A 16,902-nucleotide genomic window follows, 5' to 3' on the forward strand; every position below is an offset into this window, starting at 1 on the left:
TTCAGTGGATTTATTCTGGGGTTCTCATGATCTATTATTTGCATTGTAGTAGTGCCTAGAGGCCCCACTGTGCTAGGCACCAGACACAGACACCCTCCCCCAATAGACAATTGCTGCCCCCAGACCAAGTAATACCAGTCTAATTGATTTCAAATGACTTACTCCAGGTTGATGCTGATATAACTAAGACCAGGAGCTTCCTGCTTTGTTGATATTAACAAGGTCACTGCATTCTCCTTGGATAATCACTGTCCGAGGCCCTGGAAGGCAATTTCTTGATTAAAAAAAAACAGGACAAGGCTGCACAAACTCAGATGCATCAGCAGGTTGCTATACCTTCCTTCAATCCCCATGAGCAAGTGAGGGCAACAGAGTGCCATAGAAACAAGAACACGGACATGCTGCACATGATATTATGAATGGGTAGCACTGAAAGCAAGGACATCTTCAGCTCTCAGGGAGAGAACTTTTTTTGTTGAAATATCATTCCTCACTGTTTGGAATGAAACCCATTATTACCAATTAACCTGCTGTGAACCCATATCACTGGCTGAATTGAACATAATTATTCATCCATAGTAATAGCTAAAGTAAATTCTGGCAATCTTGGCTAACATTGACTTCTCCTTTGGGAAAACTTTCAAAGATGGCATGTCCTTGGTATGTTTTTAAACCCTTCTTTTTGGTTAGGTCGCAACAGAAGATTTATCGTTATGAGCCATTTCTTAGTCTTCTGTAATGTTCTGATTTCTTTTTTTTTTTTATGCAAATGTCTGTAACTAACTCTATCATCAATTGCAAAACTACAGCCATGCATTCAGAAACCTGATTTCCCTTAGATGAAGTGGTAGCACTGGTATTCCACTGCCTAAAAATCTATTTTTAAATTAGTTGTTACTTTTCATAGCTTTTTAACCATACAAGCTGATGAACCGAAGCCTTGAGAGCAAATGCAGGCATAAATCTTGGTTAGAATTTATTTCAGGTTGTCAAATGTAATTTACTAAGAGAACATCTGCCAAAAAAGGATCCAGAAGCAAACCTAAGTTGTCATTTTAAATTAAGTGCGGTTCCTTTTTGTTAATCTTTCTACATAAAAGGTTGTAAAGTAGTGCATGTAAAGTGGATGCAGCAGTCCTCTTTCCTAATAAAAAGGCAGAGGGAAGAAAAACAGAATGAAGACAGAATATTTCTTTAGTTGAGGGAACATGTGCTCAGGACAATTAAGTGCTCACTCGCTCGCTCTCTCTCTCTCTCATTGAAATCTGCTGCCTTCTGTTTATTCGTAAACCATGCACGATGCGTGAAACGAACGACTTGAGTGTTCTCCAGTTGAAGAGTAGCTCAATGGCCGTGTCAGCTTGGCCCTGGAATTTTGCACAGCAGAGGTGCTCAGTGTAATGTGTAATATTCATGACGGGCACATCACATCCTCTACACATTCAGCCCGGAAGCTTAATTTCATTAGGGACAGGTTGGATTCAGGATCTCCTTGAGGCGTTGTTTTAACTTCCACAGCCAAGCTGTGAGAAACTGTGACGGTCAGGCCTAGTGGTTGGAGCTAGAGCACACAGGCCTAGTGGTAGGAGCCCGAATCAGGCGTCCAAGGCGGAGTTAGAGCAGCAGTAGGACTAGGCTAGGAACAGGACCAGAGCAAGAGCAAGGCTGCAGCAGGCTAGGGAGTTAGAGTCATAGAATATCAGGGTTGGAAGGGACCTCAGGAGGTCATCTAGTCCAACCCCCTGCTCAAAGCAGGCCCAATCCCCAATTAAATCATCCAACCAATTTTTGCCCCATATCCCTAAATGGCCCCCTCAAGGATTGAACTCACAACCCTGGGTTTAGCAGGCCAATGCTCAAACCCCGGAGCTATCCCTCCTGCCCCCACTCTGGGAGTTCTGAGCCCCGGAGTGACATTGAGCAGACTCAGCTGCTGTTCCTCTGGTGAAGCTTATATACCTGACAAGACCAGTTCCTCGCTTGTGGATTGGCTGGAGCCTAGCACAGGACTGACTCATCACCTTATACAAGCAACTCCCTGAAATATTAGACTTTGTCTTCCCCCTCTTTGAATCCCTCCACTGGCTCTTCTTCCTCCCATTCCATCAAGCTTCTTGTCCTTGATGTTAGGCCCTGTGTAACTCTGCTCCTCCCTATTTAACTGCCCTTGTTCCTTTTCGCATGGTCCCCTCCATCTCCTCTGCTCCGCTAATTACGCCAGCCTCCCTGATGGCAACACGGTTTGTCTGCTTCCCCCAGGAGTGTCTTCATGCTTCTTTCCCGGCTGCCTCCTATGCATGGAACGGTCTGAGCCCATCTGCAAAGCCGCTGCCCTACCTGCCTCCAAATCCTTCATGCAGACCCACTTCTACCACGACACCCACAGGAAATTAAGGGTATGTCTACACTGCACTCTTAGCCCGTGTTCCTACACGTGTTTTTAGCCCAATCCCGACAGTCCACACACTCAGGCAGTACCTGTTTGCACTGTGGAACAGTGCTTGCTTGCACAGCTGGGGGGCTGGGTTAAAGCCCGAGCTGAGTTTTAGCTGGGGCTGGAACTGGCCCACTTTTCAGCAAGGTTGCAAAGTAAAATCCCTCGAGTCCACTGGCCTTCCCACAAATTCTTCAGCCATTCCCCACCCCAAGGCACAGACAAGTTCTCCCATGACCGATGGGGAAAGAATCTCAGAGCTTCTCAGCGCACAGGGCCACGGGACACGCCGCCAGACACACATGGTCAAGTGCAGAAACAAGGAAGACGCAGTAACGTGGGTGGGGCTTTGCAGCAGGGATGCGCGTACTCAGACTAGGCTAACCTGGGTGGCTCAGACCCAGGTGCCAATTACCAGGTTAAATGTGCAGTGTAGACCTACCCTTTATGGCTGACTGGGGGGTGAGGTAGTGGAGGTGCTTAAGAAGAAGATTTTTTTTGTAGGGGGGTGTAAAATATATTAAAGAAAACAACTAAATATTTAAGTTACCACCAATATACTGTATATTCCGGATGTGGCTGTTCACCACCTGATTTGATTATTTCGATGTCATCTTTGTCTGGTCTTCTAGGACCATCCCTTCTTTTGGGTCTGTGCAGCAGGAAGCACGGAGCAAGCACGGAGCACTATTGAAAACAAGCCAATAATAATACATATGAGCTGAGATAGCCAAAAATAATGATCCAGCACAATGATCCAAGCCCTTTCTGGGTAACTCATGACCACTCTCTATTGATGGTTGATACACATTTTAAGGGAAATAACTACACTCTAAAATAGGTGACTAAAAATGAATTGGTTACTATAAAACTCGGTTTATAATACACCTCTTTGGTGGTGATGAGGATATTTGTGTGTTCATTATCCTGATAATTTAACACAACAATATACCACCCTGCAAGTGAGAAAATAAGGAACGAAGGCATGATGGATTCAGTCATGTTATATTATCCTTTAGTCTTGTAGTTTAAGGCTTATTAAAATTAGGTATTTCCAGGGAAAGTGAGCTGCCCTCCACCCCAGCTACTGAAAATATTTTCCTTTCAAGGACACATTTACAAAGCAGTAGAAAGGAGAGGTTATTTACCTTGTACGGTAACTGGAGTTCTTCAAGAAGCGTGCCCTATGGGTGTAATGCTCCATGTGAACATGCACCCCATGTATCTTTGACCCAAGATTTTTGGTGGCAGCGTCCATGCGGCCTGCACAAGCACTCTAGAGTTCCTCGTGCCCCACGCCGAAGATATACAGAGCTGCATAGGTGAACCATCCTCATTTCCTTCTCTGCTGTAAAGTACCGAGAGGCAAGATTTCAAAGCAGAGGGGAAGAAGAGCACCCATAGGGGCACCCATCTCAAAGAACTCCACTTACTGTACAAAGTAACTTACCTCACTATCTTCTTTTTCAAGTACCGTCCCTATAAGTGGCTCACTTCAGGTGACTCTCAAGTGGTCTCCCTTGAAGGAGAACAGAGATTTAAAGCCAGATAAAAGACAGATGAAAAGACTGCCATGCCAACAAGAGCACCTGACCTGGAGGCATGTACAAGGGCATAATGTTTGGGGAAAGTGTGAACTGATGCGGGAATTTGCTAGGCCGCAATCTGGGCAACTGGTATGTTTTTAAACAGGACCATGGAGATAGACTGGGATCCTGCCGAGTGGGCTGAACTTTCGCAGACTTGTAACAAGTGAGAATATACCCAGATACCTACTTTGAAAGTCCCTGAATGGAAATCACAGATTCTCTGGATCAGTCCACTAACGAAACAACAGACTCTAAACAGTTTAGCTCTGTCCAGATAGAAGGACATTGCTCTTCTAATGTCCACTGGATGGAGTGCAGCTTCCTCCCTGATCAGGTCTCGCTTTGGGGGGCGGGGGGGAAATAGGAAGGTGGATAACCTGGTTAATGTGTGCAGTACAGGCTAGTGAGGGGCTATGTCACCCTGCCTGGCAACCTAGGAATACCTCACAATGCTTTGCTGCTGTAGCTCCCAACCTGGGCTTCTCACAAACAGCCAAAGGGCATGCAGGTCACACCCTGAGTGTCTGGGTGTAGCCACAGCCCTGGTCCAGCAACTCTGACCCCAGCAGCTTGTCAGCAAACACCAGCTACACTCTGGCTTCCAGCAGCCATGGTTACTGCTTGCAGGGTGACCTCAACACACGTGCTTTAAATGGAGTCGTGCTATATAACCCCATATCAGCGTGTCATGTTCCCCTCTGTGGCAGAGAGCAGAGGATGGGAGTCTGTTACAGCCCCATCTACAAAGCACTGCTCTTTAGCTCTGACCGCCGAGACCTCTGTTTCCAGCTCTGGAGGTCACTGGTGTTGGCCAGAACAAAGGCATATTTTTCTGCATACGGACTTGGAGCCTCTGTTTTTGGAAACCGGGCTTTAACGACCTCCCTTTGGTGGACACAATTTGCACCATTAACGGCTTCCCCCTCTCAGCTGGCGTGCGGACGCTTGCACCGTTAACAGTCTGCTGGCAGAGGCTAATGAGGAAGTCCGAGGCAAAGGTATTGTGGTTTTATTTAGATTTAAAACTCCCTCTCATGCCCTACGCACTTTGCATAGCTTAAACAGACAACATTCTACACCACCAATTAAGATCTTATCATATTAATTGAACTGCCATTATAACATTACCACAAGCCATCCAAGTAATCACACTAATAACTCCCGGCATCCCAGCTCACCAATCCATGAATCCACCTGCAGAAATGATGGCTTTTGCAGCATGTCTGGAAGGTTCACAAACGCGGCCTCTAGCTGACCAAACTGGGGGAGCAGGTTCCATGGTCAGAGGCCTTCCCTACATAAACAAGGGGCCTTCAGCTTTAATGATTGCACCCGCAGCAGTAGTCTATGGGGAAAGTGAAAACTCTCAGGTAACCAGGTCTCAAGCCACTTAGGGCTGTGGAGAAGAAGGGAAATATCTGTATCATTCTGTATGATTATTTTGTGCGTCTGAGTCTACATGTTCGGTATTATTCTGGCTGAGCGCATGAAGTTAAATCAAAGGCGGTTGGGGAGAGCAAGAGGAAAGGAAACAATAACAGAGATAGGTATCTCCAGGGAGAATCCTAAGGGTCCTTGAGAGAAAGAATGGATGAGCGAGTGAAATCCCTACCTGCTTGTAGCCAGAAGGGTGATAATCGCTGGACTTGAAAAAATAGGCTTATGAGCAAAAGAACACCAAGCTGTAAAAAAACCCTGGCCAAGACAAGAAAAGGGAGAGCAGGAAGCTGTCCTGGGGAGAGAGACAGACAGGTAGAGCAAGCAGCAGACATGTGGAACTAAGACATGCCTGAGATAGCTGGGGTCACCTAAGTTTTGAAAGGGGTGATGAGCTGCAGGCAAGCCCCAGCAGGTGTGGACCTGCTGTGGGTCTAACCCTTCCCCCTGTAGGTCTAACCCTTCCCCCGGTTGCTCTGTGGGTTTAGGTACATCTGTTTGGAAGGAGTTGTTCTGGATCACTTTCATCAGCCACTGGTCACTGGCACCCAAAGAGAATGTCTTGCAGGTACCAAATGCAGTTGGGCCTAACACAGTTGGAAACAAGGGCTCTACGGATTACAGGGCCCTGCCGCATGGTGGTTTGAGCACGATGCACAGCTCATTAAGCTGGCAGCCACATTCTGCGGTTTCCACATGGTCTCCCCGCTGTGGAGCACAATGCAGTAATCTAATCTCAGGGCGACAAAGCCACGGGACTATGTGACAAGCTCCGCAAGAGGGACAAGTCTCACTCTTACAGACAGGCGCGGGTTAAACAGCCCTAGCGCATTGCGTGGGTGCAAATTTTGCTGGCACAAATTGTGCACAAATTGTAAAGACGGAGGCCCGACTCCAGGCTTTTGTCAAAATCTGCCTCTAATTGCCTAACATACAGTAATACACAGCGACAGAACCAAGTCCCACACCACGCACTATACATATTGCACGTTAGAACAGTCACATAATAATACCACTTAGCACTTACACAATGATTTATACAGTATTTTCCAAGCACTGCGCACGCATTCATTAATCCTCACAACACACCAGGGAGGTGGGTAAGTAATTATCAGCACTTCACGAAGCAAATACCCAACTCAGTTTGTTTAAAGCTCCTAGAAGAAGAAGAGATGAGGAGGGCAGACACTGGACTTCTAGTAGTTCTCACGAGTATACATTATATTTTAATTAGAAAGATTTCCAACAGCTGACAGGGAGATGAACAAAATCTGCTATCAATAACAAAGAATGATTTTTCACCTTTTATAACTGTAGCGCAGAAGCGAAGAAATTTGAGCACTATAATGAAGTTTTGTTATAGTGAGAACAATAATGATGGGCCTTAAGGTCATTGCAAGGTGAGGGACTTCACTCTGAAGTGAGGGATAGATGGACACCTCAGGATGTCGTCACCCAGCACACCACTACCAGCTCATCTCTACACTTTCACTGCTGGTGGCCTTTACCAACAATCCCTTCCATTCAATATGTAGTTCACCTCCCATTTGTACTTCCTGCAGCAATGATTCTACCCTATTCAGCTTTTTATATTGTACTCATCAAATCAGAGTGCCTGGTCTCTACCTTCTTCAACCCTTAAGATATTCAAATAGAACAGTGTTGCCAACTATCGTCAGCCTCACTATATCTGATGCTTTGCTTAAAGCCCCAGCTCCTGGAGTCACGTGAATACATGAGAATCTTACCTTTCATTTTAAAAAGTTTTTAGACCTTGAGGTTTCAAAGAAAAATCTTGAAAACATGACCTCTAATGGTTACGGCACTAGAAGACTCAAACATGGGACTCTTAATTGTTTTAAGATCCCATGATTTTTAAGCCAGTTTTATGATTTTGGGCATCCTAGCGTTATTTTTAAATGCCTGTGTTTGGCAATACTGGATCAGACTGCAAACTTGGTTACACCAAGGTAAATGCAGACAGAATGCCAGTTTGGAAAGTCCACCAAGTGGAGCTGGAAAGTGGCTGCAATTCCCTTCCCCCCCACCCCACCATTGGAGACCTTATAAAAATTAGCACAGGTTAAAAAGTGAGGAGAGGAGAGCAAACCCTCCCTGACTATGCAGATTCAGCTCATCCCCTCAGCAGCCTCTGCCCGAAAGGCTCTTCTGGATCCAACGTAAAGTTGGGAGCACACATCAGCACGAGGGCTGGAAGAGGCTAGAAGCACAAGGGCAGCAGATCAGCCTTAGCCAAAGTTTTGTTTTACATTAAAGAGAAGCAGCTTTTAGAGGAAAATAGGTTAAACAAGCCAGTTCTAAAACTAGATCCCAAACAAACAAAGAGCTTTATTAGCCTTAATATTAAAGCACATGGAGGTGGGGTGCATGGTGGGAAAGGGAGAGACAACAGGTAGAACTCCTCAACACATTAGCTTACAGAAACCTAGGAATAAGCACTGACATCTTGGGAAAACAAAGCTTTTTATCAAAAACGTACTTGACCATCCACCAGTGCTGGAGAACGGTCTGGCTCCTAAGCACAAGAATAGACCTTCCTATACTGCTTGTGCAATGGGAAGATTGGGCCCAGGGTTAGTTATCTTGAGCTCCCTCTGCTGCCTGCCTATTTGCAGCTGTAGTCCATTTCAGCAGAACATTAATCCCAAGAGTAGCTACTGGGTTGGCTTGTTTGTTTTTTTCAAATTCAGTTATGGGAGTGGGTTTTTTTTTCTAAAGAGAGATATCTTAACACCAGAGCAGTGGTTATTAACCTGGGGTGCACGCACCCCCTGGGGGTGCGAGATGCCCTTTCTGGGGGTGCGAGACATGCCAGATTTTTTTAGAAGGTAAATCATCGAAAACACAACTTAAAACACAGGCACGTAAGTACAACTACTTTGTTTCATCAAACCTATGTTTATATGTATATAATTCTCTCTCCTTCATTTGATAGTTATGATATATCTAGGTTTAAAGAACTGACCTACTTCAACAATTTTTGATAAGGAGTGCAAGAACATATATGGAGAACCAAAGGGGTGCAGGCTGCAGTAAAGGTTAAGAACCCCTGCGCTAGAGGATATTCCCCACGAAATAATACCAGGGTTAAATCAGGTGAAATGTCTGGTCTAAATTACTTGACAATGTCCATTCCTTTCACTTTGGTTTGACATAGTAATGTTCCAAAAGAAAAGGAAGATTTAAAAAAATCTAAAGCAGTAGCCTCAGAGGATCCTAAAAATTGTTTGCACTTATATTATGTTCGCACTCAATTTTCAGGGAAGACACATGGAACTGTGACAGCCTTAGTGTTTAGCAATTTTAAAAAATACAGCCCTCTGCAAATCTGCTGTCAAAATCCATATGCCAAGCTGCCTTTATTCAGTTTTACCCTCAGTCACACAGATAAAAGATAGGTTTCAGAGTAACAGCCGTGTTAGTCTGTATTCGCAAAAAGAAAAGGAGTACTTGTGGCACCTTAGAGACTAACCAATTTATTAGAGCATAAGCTTTCGTGAGCTACAGCTCACTTCATCAGATGCATATCGTGGAAACTGCAGCAGACTTTATATATACAGAGAGAATATGAACCAATACCTCCTCCCACCCCACTGTCCTGCTGGTAATAGCTTATCTAAAGTGATCATCAGGTGGGCCATTTCCAGCACAAATCCAGGTTTTGTCACCCTCCACCCCCCCACACAAATTCACTCTCCTGCTGGTGATAGCCCATCCAAAGTGACAACTCTTTACACAATGTGCATGACAATCAAGTTGGGCTATTTCCTGCACAAATCCAGGTTTTCTCACATCCCCCCCACCCCCATACACACACAAACTCACTCTCCTGCTGGTAATAGCTCATCCAAACTGACCACTCTTCAAGTTTAAATCCAAGTTAAACCAGAACATCTGGGGGGGGGTAGGAAAAAACAAGAGGAAACAGGCTACCCTGCATAATGACTTAGCCACTCCAAGTCTCTATTTAAGCCTAAATTAATAGTATCCAATTTGCAAATGAATTCCAATTCAGCAGTTTCTCGATGGAGTCTGGATTTGAAGTTTTTTTGTTTTAAGATGGCGACCTTCATGTCTGTGATTGCGTGACCAGAGAGATTGAAGTGTTCTCCGACTGGTTTTTGAATGTTATCATTCTTGACATCTGATTTGTGTCCATTTATTCTTTTACGTAGAGACTGTCCAGTTTGACCAATGTACATGGCAGAGGGGCATTGCTGGCACATGATGGCATATATCACATTGGTGGATGTGCAGGTGAACGAGCCTCTGATAGTGTGGCTGATGTTATTAGGCCCTGTGATGGTGTCCCCTGAATAGATATGTGGGCACAATTGGCAACGGGCTTTGTTGCAAGGATAAGTTCCTGGGTTAGTGGTTCTGTTGTGTGGTATGTGGTTGTTGGTGAGTATTTGCTTCAGGTTGCGGGGCTGTCTGTAGGCAAGGACTGGCCTGTCTCCCAAGATTTATGAGAGTGTTGGGTCATCCTTTAGGATAGGTTGTAGATCCTTAATAATGCGTTGGAGGGGTTTTAGTTGGGGGCTGAAGGTGACGGCTAGTGGCGTTCTGTTATTTTCTTTGTTAGGCCTGTCCTGTAGTAGGTAACTTCTGGGAACTCTTCTGGCTCTATCAATCTGTTTCTTTACTTCTGCAGGTGGGTATTGTAGTTGTAAGAAAGCTTGACAGAGATCTTGTAGGTGTTTGTCTCTGTCTGAGGGGTTGGAGCAAATGCGGTTGTATCGCAGAGCTTGGCTGTAGACGATGGATCGTGTGGTGTGGTCAGGGTGAAAGCTGGAGGCATGCAGGTAGGAATAGCGGTCAGTAGGTTTCCGGTACAGGGTGGTGTTTATGTGATAAAAGACACTCCCTCTTTTTTTGCATTGCTAACCCACCAAAGTTACTGATTATAATGCAAAATGATCATGCCCCCGGGCAAGCCTTCAACAAGCATCCAATCTGTCTGACACCATGACTATACCCTTTTTAAATGTCAAGTGATAGGTAAACTAGCCATCACGTTGCTTTCCATTCCAGGTATTTCCACTTGTTCATTGGTTCTTGGCTATTATGCTATTCAAAAGATGCCATTACTGAAGTTCTCACTTGTGCAGTACCCAATCTCAGGTGCTAGTCAAATGCTATTTAATTTACCATCTCAAGTCTCAGCCATTGATTACAGGTCACACACTCTTGCTGAATAAGCTCCACTATTAATGACATGACACATAGGAGACTTCACCATTAACAGATAGAGAACAGATAGATCCATAAGGTCACAAGATAATAGTGACAAGCTCTGATGCAAGTTGCCAGAAATACCAAAGGTCAAGCTACTCAAACAGCCCCTCCCCCCACTTCGTTCTGTTTTAAATTGCTTCTCCCACCTACATCTCTACTCTTGTTTACTGTCACATCCTACTTTGTTTCCTCTGCTCCACTCAGGAGGCCAGCCTCAGGGCTCTCCATTTCCTTCTCCCACTCACCTCTTTATGCCTCTTTCCACCCATCAACCTCCCTGTCCCAGCATGCTAAAACCACATCCTCTCCTCATGCAAATCCCTCCTGAAAATACTTCTTCAGCAAGCTGGTCAAACATTAACCCCTCTCAATACAATCCAGAGAGCACCCAATTTAAATACATAATTTTAATCTAAGTTATTACTATCTTCTGTGTCTCTCAGTATCCTCAGTATCTCTTTTTGTCTGACCTTTCTCTGTCTTTTAGAGTCTGATTCTCACTGACACTCAGGCCCCTTTATATCACTTTGGCTAAGTGGCAAAGTGCTAAGGGGACTTATGGATTACATTCACTCCCACTTTAAGCCCTTCTTTGCTGCCAGAGCAGTGTAAAGGGGCCTGGGTGTCAATGAGATTCAGGCCTTGTATCTTTTTGTGTGTTTTGTACAGTGCCGAGCACAATCTTGACGCTGAAACTTATAATCAATTATAGTCATCTAGACCTAACTAAACACACTTCTCAAAACTGTTCCCATGGTTCTTTGTTTAGAAGTTACAAGAAGCTGGGCTAAAGACCAGACATTTCTAGTGCTTAACAAAATCGTTTCCTGTCTTCTTAATAAATCGATGATCAAACTATAACCAAGTCACGCTGACTACAGTGGGAATGTAGGCCTGAATATGCCCTTTAACGTACAGCAAAATCATATTTTAGTAACATTTTAAGTTAATTAAATGCAAACTTTTTTTTTACTTAACATGTGGACGTTGTAAATCCAGCAACGTTGAACAGAATACAACTATAATTCAACCCAGCGATTTTGATTGATGTCATAAACCTGGACAGCAAAGCTCAAGAGGTTTATGAGCAATGAGAGAACCTTGGGACTGAAAGAAAACCCCAAACCTCACAAGGTTATCCATAATTCTCTTGAAATTGTTAAATATTTTAACTATTTTATATATATGTGCACACAACAGTTAGAGGCAAAATGCTTGATGTTGTAGGAGAATGTTCACCAAAGTGAGAGGGAGGCAGGTAAATGTGTCAACCAGAAATTATAAGAAAATTAAACTCAGGCAGTCAGCAGTAGACAATTTACTATAGGTCGATCCTGTAATATACGTTATAGGCAACAGTTATTTTCCAGTGCAAGTTTGTATTTAATTTTGTGCAGATTCTCCGTTTACATTAGGCATTCAGCAATCACTCTTCCCCTGTTTAATATGCACAGTCATCCTTCTTCTCCTTTGTCACCTAGTCAATAATTCGTCTCTTCCTACCACAGGATCTTAAAATGTAAAGGCCATTTCTTGCCATGTGGTGTAGTGTAGGAATCTAGGAATGGGTAGGGATACACACACACACACACACACACACACACACACGTCCTCTGCTTAAGGAATCCTGCCAGCCAGAGGGCATGCTCTGGGATACACACTGAAAGGAAACAATGAATCCCCTGGCTAGCACTTGCTGTCATTAACAGCATGCTTGCTAGCTGGTCCGGGGACTAGACATGCCCTAGCTGATCATGAATATGGCTGCAGTGTATGGCTCCATGTGCCTGCCTAACCTCTCTGGAGAGAGATGACCGAGGACAATACCCAGCAATGAACAAGTTCTAGCTACAATCAGTAATTGGCTGTATACGGGGGTGGAGGGGCAGTGTTATTTATTTGTAACCACACAAACTCTTGTAAATAATGTGACCCCTTCAGATTCAATAATTCAAGCCCCAATTCAACAAGCTCACGTGCCTAACTTTAATCACAATGCTAGACCCATTGAAGCCAAGGGGACCACTATTCACATGCTTAAATTCAGGCATGTGCTCAGTACTTTGCTGAATCCAGGCTGAATGCAGAAACTCAGTTCAGTGATGAAAGCCTGTTGAAGTTTTAGTGAGACGCTGTGTTTACTGCTTTCACATCGGATATCTTGGGTTACTTTTTCTAAAATCGTGGTTACAGTGCCAGGGACAATAATGTGGGTCTTGAGTTCGTTCCCAGGATGCCATATACCGGGAAATGGGTTTGTAAGATTCCAGAATCAGTCCACCAGGAGGGAATTATCTGATTTACCAAATGCTGACAGACTTCCTCCATGTGAACTCAGAAGACATTAGTTGATGCTAAGGAGTCAATCAGCTCACAGTTGTAGATGCAATGAATGAGAAGTTTCAAAGCTTCACTTCAAGGCTGTGGGAGGCAATAAAAGATAGAGCATAGAGAAAACAATTCTAGGGTATGATGCTTTCCTAGCCAAGAACAGGCACTTTTTGGTCCTTTTTTTTTTTTCCATTCGTAACTCAGAAATGCTATAAATTAAAAAATAAAAAATTGGCAAAACCATCAGTCAGAGGAGACTAATTGCTTTTGCTATTTAAAAAAGAACCTAATTTTCAATGGCTAAAATGTTGTGGCTTAAATTAAAAGGAGCTATTGTACATGAACACTAATTAATTTCCTAAAGATTTTTATTACATCTCCATGACACAGGCAGGCTAATTATCTGGTAACGCTTTTTCCATGCATGCAGGAAAGATACTGTGCAGCATGTACTTTGATTGAACTCAAAGAATCTGGATAAAGTGACAATCTGCCTATTGTGCCAAACAGCCAGATGTTAGGGAGCACCAGAGCAAAGTCCTTCCACTGTAGGTGAAAACAAGAGAGAATTGTGCACACAACAGAGTTGGAGCTCGACATTCTTCCCGGCTCCCTCACACACACACAATGTCACTGCCCTATCTTCAGCCAAGAGGGCGAGACAGCATAAATACCGTTCCATTAGCAGGTCACCAGGAAGGCTGAAAGAACAGAGCCAGTGGACATGTGCTCTTGCCCTCTGCTTCCCTCCCAGAGCTTGGAAGTGTCACTTCTTTGATAGGTCTGAACTCCCCAACACTGGGGAAAGGAGGTTGCTCCTGAGACCAGGTCTTATATCCGGCAGCACAACTGGGCACTGGGGTAGCATTCAATGGCTGAAGCAAACATCCACAGATGGTGGAACAACAGGGAACATACAAATAACAGTCTGATACCGGGGAAGTGCCAAACAAATCTGACCTATAGCATGTAGAGTTCCAGGTTTTTATCCGGGTCTTCTTTTGCTTCAACCCAATGCTAGGCCTACTAGTAGGTAGAGACTATTGCCATGGAGACCCATGTAAGGTATAAACCCTAATGTGACTCTCTCACACCTCACGCTGCAGTGGAAAAACTATTCTGGGGCACGTGGGAGAGACGTGGGAGGGTCCACTTTGGTGTATTATGGGTAATAAGTGTATGCTACTCTCTGAGTTCATCCTAGTGACTGCAAACAAGCAGTGCAGACGTATCCAGAAGCAGAGTGAGATGGGGATGACAGTAGCCCAGAAGGAAGAAATAGGTGAAAGTCCAAAAATCTTCCATTGTATAAGTCACTGAAAAGGGTAAGTGAAAGACCCCAGGAGTCAGATACCACCGTGATGGGTGAACCAACAAAACCCTAGAGAGGCAAATAGATTGATACAAATCTCAAGGGTAGATCCTGGGAACCTTTTTTTTAATTTCACTCCATCCTCAACTCAGGCGAAATTCCCACTGAGCTCAAAGCTGGGCAGTAAGTACAGACGAAACACACTAGAAAAAGGCAAGAGTGGGCTGCGCTCCTAACAGGTACAGTAATAACTAAATGCTTATGATTATGTTTCAGTGGGGCATAGCTAGTGAATGCTGGAGTCCAGTCTGGTCTCAAAATGCATGTAATTTGCCTAGCATTAAAGGCAGTTCACTCATTTGCATCATATGTACATACTGAGTGACTCAACCTTGAAAGTGTAATCTATTTGCTTTGGAATAGAAACTGCATCTCTAATCAAGCTACCAGCATTTCCCTAAGCATTATCATATGCTGTTTTACTGAGTTTATGTGGGTAAAAATCAAATAATACAAAACCACTGTATGGCACATGGAATATAAGCTGGGGAAGGGAAAACTGGAAAGATGACAAACCTAATCTCCCCTTGATGCAAGTGAATAACTCCCATTAATGCTAAGGCAAAAAACTTTAAACAGAAAGGAGACTACACTCCAAAACTGGATAGCTACTGTACGCTTCGCAGAAGCGCAACCTTCTGTTAACTGCTTCAGCAGCATTTAACTTGTTCAATTAACTTGTCAAGGATCGACGTCAATGGGGGTTTCACAGGAGTAAGGGTTGAGTGAAATGCACAGAAAAATCCACACATGTTATAGGCCTACTTCTTACATCTGTTAGGGAAGCTTTGTTCTCTTCTCCCACCTTAAAACTACCTCAAAACCAGCAGATAAGCCAGTGAAGGATTCCCCCCACACAGGGGAATCTTCCAGTGGAGTAGACACATCATACACCAATCGCTACCAGGTAGAGAGAGTAGCCAGGATTCCCTTAAGGGGCATTGGCAGCTAGTGTTGTTTACAGAAGCCTTAAGGCTGCACTGATTTAATCCAGGGCCTAGGAGGCAGTGCAGCCCCACGATCAGAAGAGGCAGGTGCTTGTGCACACACACACACACACACACACACTTCTTTATAACTCACTTAAACCTGTTCTGTTCATAATTACCTACACACAATACTTGAGAAGTCAGGGCTCAGTCCCGCAAGGTTCTGAGCACCTCTGGTGAGGTGCTGAGAGTCCACTGACTTCTTTGGGAGATGAAGAAGCTTAGCACTTCCCAGGATTGAGCACGAACATGTAACATGGAAAAGAGAAGGAAAAGTATGCTCTCTGAGCATAGTCTGTAGATTTCTTTTTTCTGTTTCCTAAAACTGTATGTGCTTGGAATGAATGCATGCCCTCTCTGGCAGAGAAAAGACTGCAGAGTGAAAATCTGAGAGCAGTAATCCATTGCAACACTTTAGGGGAAACTGCGAGCAATTTCCATCCTATTGATTCTCCCTGGGCATCAATGACACACTGAGTTTATTTGGAAAACTAAATTCTAGGACATGGTGCAGGAAGATACTCTAGTCAAAGTATGTGACTGAATGGCTGCAATTTAACAACGTATGTTGGGACACTTTGAAACATGATATGGTACGGTACATGTGTGCATGTATATGCGTGTACAAGTGCATGTGTGAGAGAAGAAGCGAGCTTTCCTTTCCAGGGGCACACACGTGATTAAAAAAACATTACAACTTATCAACTATGTTGCTGTATTAGAAATAAAATAAGTTGAGTTATGTGCTTCTGACAAGAGTCTAGAATCCCTCTGTATTACTCCTGGGAGAATCCTGTGCCACTGCCCTTCGCAGAATTCATGTCCCCCACAGATTTCTTTGCTTCCCCGAGATTTTCTGATGTAGAAGCAAAGGGAAGCCACAAGGGCTGTCACGTGCCGTTCCCCAGCAGTGTGGGTGCATTGTTTTGGGTGCCCGGAGCAGCCAGTAGGGAGGTAAATCAGTGGGGACGGGGCTGGGGATGCCCGCGCGAGTGGCTCCTACCCTGTGCCAAGCTAAGCTGCTAGTCCTGACTGGGCTGGGGAGGACAAGAATTCCCCTTTCCATGCAAGGAGCAGCCAGAGCTGGGTCAGACCCACCCACAGAAACCTCACTGGCTGCAGGAAGCTCCACATCATCACCCCCACTTCCTGCCCCCCATTGCTCCTCAATTGCTCCCCATTGCTCCTCAGGGAGCTGCTCCCCCATCTGCCCAACCCCTGTGTATCTGGACCCATCTGTGATGTTATCTGATTAAACTATGACCATATAGACTACTGTTGCAACCACTGTTATATATTTGCTGCAAATCTTGCACAAAGGTTGTCAAGTGAGGTGTCTATGAAGAGGTTATATTTTCTGGTTATGATTATGCTCTCTGTATGCATGTATCATTTTTATATTTGAAGTTATAAGCATTGGCTCTATACTTGGATTTCAAATATCTGTTCCTAAGGTAATGCCCACAAGGTAGCTAGCCAGCACATGTTGGA

At 44.4% G+C, this 16,902-nt stretch overlaps 1 protein-coding gene across 15 annotated transcripts in view; it reads right to left on the minus strand.

Annotated features, from left to right (window-relative positions):
- MEGF11 (multiple EGF like domains 11) overlaps positions 1-16,902 on the minus strand; it is a 387,570-nt gene that overhangs the window by 315,683 nt on the left and 54,985 nt on the right. Inside the window, exon 1 of one of the 15 annotated variants that reach the window (XM_073304375.1) lies at positions 163-220. The exons of the other annotated variants lie outside the window; for them this stretch is intronic. The gene's annotated coding sequence lies outside the window, so the exon portion shown is untranslated. Of the gene's footprint in view, positions 1-162; positions 221-16,902 lie in introns of those variants that run through there. 15 annotated transcript variants of the gene reach the window in all.

This window comes from Lepidochelys kempii, chromosome 10 (genome assembly GCF_965140265.1).
Source record: "Lepidochelys kempii isolate rLepKem1 chromosome 10, rLepKem1.hap2, whole genome shotgun sequence".
Lineage (NCBI taxonomy): Eukaryota > Metazoa > Chordata > Testudines > Cheloniidae > Lepidochelys > Lepidochelys kempii.